Genomic DNA, 6,000 nt, shown 5'->3' on the forward strand with positions numbered 1-6,000 from the left:
TTAATTTTTTGGTCATATTTATCTCTTTTTATTTGTTAGTTGAATGTTTGTTTAAATGTGATTGGTGGTAGCTTTTTAAATGACATCACATTATATCATAAATGAGCCTTTTTTTTATTTTTCTTTTCTTTTCATCACTACTCAATTTCAATTTAATTTTTAGTAATATTTATTCATATTTTATGTCATATTAATTATTTACTTAACTGGACAAATCGGCCAAAAATCACCTCTGAAGGCGAAATGACCAAAATGCCCTCCGTTTGGCTTAACGGGTCAAAATTGTCTGTACCGATTGAAAAATTTTTCTAAATATTTTCTTGGCATTCTAATGCCATAGGGACCTCAATGACCCTTCTCCGGAGTCTCAAAAATTATTTTATAATTTTTCCCCCGGGTCTAGGGCTCCTAGTTGCGAGAACCGCAACTTCCCTCTGGGTTACCCATCGCTAGGGCACCGGCTCGTTTATCTTGGTTGTATTTTATTTCTAAAATTTTTCCTAAATTTTTCTTATTAATATTTGAGTTAATTATGGTTCCTCACTTTAGTTTAAATATATTTCCGAACGTTCTAGCTGTCCAGACCGACACCGGTCACCGGAACAGTAGAATGTACGGAGTTGCTACCGGGAGGGTGTTACAACTCTTCCCCTCTAATTTAAATTTCGTCCTCGAAATTTACCTGATGCAAACAGTTGAGGGAACTGTTGCCTCATCGTCTCTTCACTTTCCCAAGTTGCCTCCTCGGTGTTGTGGTGCCTCCAAAGCACTTTCACCAGTGGAATCTACTTGTTCCTCAATTCTTTTACTTCCCGAGCTAGGATCCGTAGAGGTTCTTCTTCATATGTCAAATCCGGTTGTATTTCAATTTCTTCCCTGAAGATTACATGTGAAGGATCTGAGCGGTATCTTCTGAGCATGGACACGTGGAACACATTGTGGATCTTGTCCAGCTCTGGTGGTAAAGCTAGCCTATAGGCCACTAGACCCACACGTTCAATGACTTCATATGGGCCAATGAACCTAGGGCTTAACTTACCTTTCCTTCCAAACCTTAATACCTTCTTCCACGGTGACACCTTGAGGAACACTTTGTCGCCAACCGCATATTCTATTTCTTTTCTCTTCAGGTCGGCATAAGATTTACATGTCATGCGAGTCAACCTTCGATTGGCTTTGATTAGTTTCACTTTCTCCTCGATCTGTTTCACCGTGTCCGGCCCCACCGCTTTTTCTTCGCCCAATTCACCCAAAGACACCGAGTTCTACATTTCCTCCCATACGATTGCTTCATACAGGCCATTTGGATACTAGCTTGGTAGCTATTGTTGTATGCAAATTCTGCCATGGGAGGTATCTATCCCAACTTCCTCAAATTCAATGACACAACTCCTCAAGATATCCTCAAGGACTGACATATATTTCATGTTATTATTATCATTTTAATTCAATATTTGTATCAATTCCATTGGTTTCAATTGTTTACCTGGATTACTCTTTCTGATTGCCCATCCCTCTGAGGATGGAAAGCTGTGCTGAAGTGGAGTTGTGTACCCAAGGACTCATGCAACTTCTTCCAAAATCTCGATGTGAACCTTGGGTCTCGATCAGATATGATGGAAAGTGGAATTCCATGCAGTCTAACTATCTCACTGATATACAATTCTGCTAACTTTTCCGGTGAGTAGTCACCCTAATCGCGAGAAAGTGTGTCGACTTCACAATCTATCCACTATCACCCATGCCGCATCATGTTTCTTCCGGGTGAGAGGTAGACCACTTACAAAATCCATGGTGACCGATCCCATTTCCATTCGGTATGCGTATAGGTCAGTAGCAAACCCGATGGAACTTGATGTTCTCGCCTTGACTTGCCGACATGTCAAGCATTTAGTCACGTAGTCGGCTATGTCTTTCTTCATACTGTGCCACCAATATCAAGCTTGGATCATGATACATCTTTGTACTTCCTGGGTGCATAGCATATACACTGGTGTGCGCCTCTTTTAGAATACTGGCCTTCAATTCCCCATCATCTGGTACACACAGTCTTCCTTTGTAATACAGACACCCATCTACTTTCATCCCATAGTCAGTTGCTTTTCCCTCAGAGATTTTGCTCATAATAACCATTAGCTTCTCATCTGCCTTTTGCCCATCTAAAATCTGCTGTAGTAGGTTTGGCCTCACTTGCAACTCAGCCAAAATCATCTTGAATCAAAGTTAGATGGGTATTCAATGATCTCAAAGCTGTCATGGATTTTCTGCTCAAAGTATCAGCAACAACATTTGCCTTCCCAGGATGGTAGTCAATTACACAATCATAGTCCTTCAGGAACTTAATCTATCGCCTCTGTCTAAGGTTGAGCTCCCTCTGAGTTGGCAAATATTTTAAACTTTTGTGGTCTGTGTAAATGTAGCATTTTTCACCATATAAGTAATGCCTCCATATCTTCAGTGCAAAGATAATTGCTGCAAGCTCTAGATCATGGGTAGGGTAGTTCTGTTCATGTGGCCTTAACTGTCTGGAAGCATAAGCAACCACCTTCCCCTCTTGCATCAATACACACCCTAACCCATTATGTGAGGCATCACTGTAGACCACAAAGTCCTTTCCTAACACTGGCTGTGTTAACACTGGTGCCTTTGTCAACATAGCCTTCAACTTCTCAAAACTGGTCTGACACTTGTCATTCCAATCAAATCTGACATTCTTGTGTAACAGCTTGGTTATTGGAGCAGCTATTAAGGAAAATCCCTTCACGAATCTCCTGTAATACCCAGCTAGCCCCAAGAAGCTTCTGACCTCAGTTGTATTCCTGGGAGGCTTCCATTCCATCACTGCTTCTATTTTCTTAGGATCCACCCTAATCCCATCAGCTGACACTATGTGTCCAAGGAATGCAATCTCATTCAACCAGAAGTCACACTTGGACAACTTAGCATACAACTTCTTTTCTCTTCATTCTTCTTGCAGCTGTGGCTGAGATGACATTGGACAAGAAATCTGTCCTTTCTCCCACAACTGTGATCTCATTACCCTCAGAAGTTTTCAGAGAAATTCTCTTTAATTTGCAATCAACTATTGCCTGATGACGTGACAACCAGTCCATTCCCAAAATCACGTCAAACTCGTGGAAAGGCAACTCAATCAGGTCTGCCAAGAATTCATACCCCTGAATCCTTAACGGGCAACCCTTGTACACTTTGTTCACCACTACACTGTGGCCCAATGGATTAGTGACCAGAATGTCTTGGTCACTCTCCCCTACTAGTATCCCCCTTTCTACGGGTAAGTTGATGCAGATGTATGAATGAGTGGATCCTAGATCCACCAATGCATGCACAGATGTATTGTAGAGGGAGAACGTACCCCTGATGACGTCCGGGGCATCTTGCTCCTCCTGAGCTCTAATGGCATAAGCTCTTGCGGGTGGTCTGTCGAGCCTCTCTGGCCTCGACGCAGAGCCTTTGTGATGGTCCCACACCTCGATTTGCAGATTTTCTACCCTCTCAGCAGCAGAGTAGGTCTGCTCGCTTGTGTTGGAGCAACAGTAGTAGTTCTGCGTGGGCGGTTCCTCACCGATGCTCTGTCGACCCACACCTTAGCGAGCACCAGTCACTCTCCAACACTCCCCTTATGCCATTTCAAACGGTGTGGACATGCGAGAAGATGCCGGGCTAGTCCTGAACCCCATCCTCGGAGAGCGCCCACCGATGGTGTGGATGACCTCTCCTAGGGGTAAATCGTGGCCTAGGCCCTGAGACCGACCACGACCTTGTGGCTGACTGAACTCGTGTAGGTGGACCCTTGAACCTCTTCCCAAGTGCAGAGATGAACTAGACCGACTCGGCCCTCTTCTCGCTGCCTATCCCTTCCAGTCCGCTCACTGATTCTTACTTTTTCAACCTTTATTGCAGCTTCCACTAACTTGGTAAATTCTGTGATTCCCAGGGCAGTGAGCTGGATCTTTATGTTGTCATTTAGTCCCTCTTCAAATCTCTTACACCTTTCAGCTTCATTAGGGACTATCTCCCTTCCGTAGCGGCTCAATCTAATGAATTCCTTCTCATACTCGGCCACTGACAACTGTCTCTGCCTCAGATTAATGAACTCTCTTCTTCTCTCTTCCAGGTATACACTACCCACATATTTCTTCTTGAATTCGGAGAGGAAGAAGTCCCAAGTTACTATCTCTGGCTATACTTCACTAGATACCGTGTCCCACCATTCATATGCATCATCTTGCAGCAGAGATACGGCAGCTTCCAAATTTTGCTCTGGGGTGCAGTGGAGTTGTTTTAGAACTCTGCCTGTTCTATTCAACCAATTTTCGGCTGTAACAGAATCATCTTCTCTCATGTCGAAGAAGTCCACTGCTCTAAATTTTCTCAATTTTTTCAAGTGTGATTTTGGTTGTGGAGGTGGTGGTGGTGGTGCTGCTGCTGGCATTACCCCCGCCATGTGTCTGAAGAATTCGGCCATTTGTTGGAACATGGCCTGTGGAGGCTGAGCAGGCTCTGCTTGAGCTGGCGGAGTAGGTTCTTCCCTACCCCCAGTCTCAGCTGCTGCAGGTGGAGCATGACTCTCCACTTCCTCCTCAACTGCCCTCTGAGATGTAGGGTCCATATCCTATTCAAAAAAACAAAGATAAACAGATCTGTATTAGTGTCACCTCGACTCTTACAAATGCAATGCATGGTATAGACTCAATCTAGGCCCAGAAACGCCTAAACCGTGCTCTGATACCACTAAATGTGACACCCCTTACCCGTGTACAGTATACCCGAGTAAGCAATGTCACACGGTATACCGGCATACTCTATTATACCTTAATTAATTTTTATCATGGTTTTGAATATAACTTATGAAATATAATATATTTAAGTCATTTGTTGAAATTTTAATTTATTTGAGGTTCCGAAAATTTTATAGAAAATCCGGCAGAGTACCGGCTAAAAATGGAGAAAACAGTTCTTCGGAACCTGTTAAAAACACTTCCAATATTCATATCTCATCACTCTCAAACTCCAATATCAAAATCTCAACATTTTTCAATTTCATTTCTCAATCATTCATCTCATGTAATAATCAAGTATAAATCACAAATAAACATTCTCTTTTCCATTCATAAACACAATTCTCATTATTTACATGATCATCAAAATACATTTCATAAGTTCAACTACATATGAGAAAATGAAAATTTAATTACAAAATACCAAAATGACACCTAGTGTCCTACCAATGCAATCAGAGAAGTTGAGGTGACACGGACATCGCAGTGTAGTCGCAGGATGGACTCACCCACCATGGTCTGCCGAGCTCTCGATCTGTATCTCTAACTCACGCGTGGCAAAAGCAACGCGCTAAGCAATAATGCTTAGTGGTGCAATAATAAAATAAAAGAAAATAGCAAAAAATAAATATGTATTGAATGTATATGTCTTATTTGTTTTGTATTTGTTATATTCATTTATTTCTTTAACTTTGTCCATTTTCATTCATTTGGTTGCCCAAGTAACCTATACTAGATGACTGGACTGGATAAACGGGTAAACTGGCACTGGGTATCAACTACCTCGGGCCGTCACACCATCGGTCACATATGTATCTCCGGTGCAAAGTAACAACTAACAAGTCAGAATAATATTAGGCACGAGGCCACATCTCAATACAAGGTCGAATGGCTAAAAGCCATGAAATCACTGAATGGCATAATGCCATGTGCGATCTTGCTAACTGAACCCTATTGGCATGCCAAACTATCCAAACCAATCTTGTTAGGTATACTAGGGCATTTGATACTTTAAAATTCTTCAATTTGTGAATTTCAAGTTTTGGTGTCACTATTCACTTCATTAGCCAACAAAAATGTTAACTTTTGGATAGAAAATAGGTACATTGGTTTTGGCACTCCCAACATACCACATTTTGCATTTAAAACTTGTTGGCATTGAAGCATTAATACCATTTCTAAGCTTAAACCAAGGGAAGCA

This window comes from Hevea brasiliensis, chromosome 7, assembly GCF_030052815.1.
Source record: "Hevea brasiliensis isolate MT/VB/25A 57/8 chromosome 7, ASM3005281v1, whole genome shotgun sequence".
Taxonomy (NCBI): Eukaryota; Viridiplantae; Streptophyta; class Magnoliopsida; order Malpighiales; family Euphorbiaceae; genus Hevea; species Hevea brasiliensis.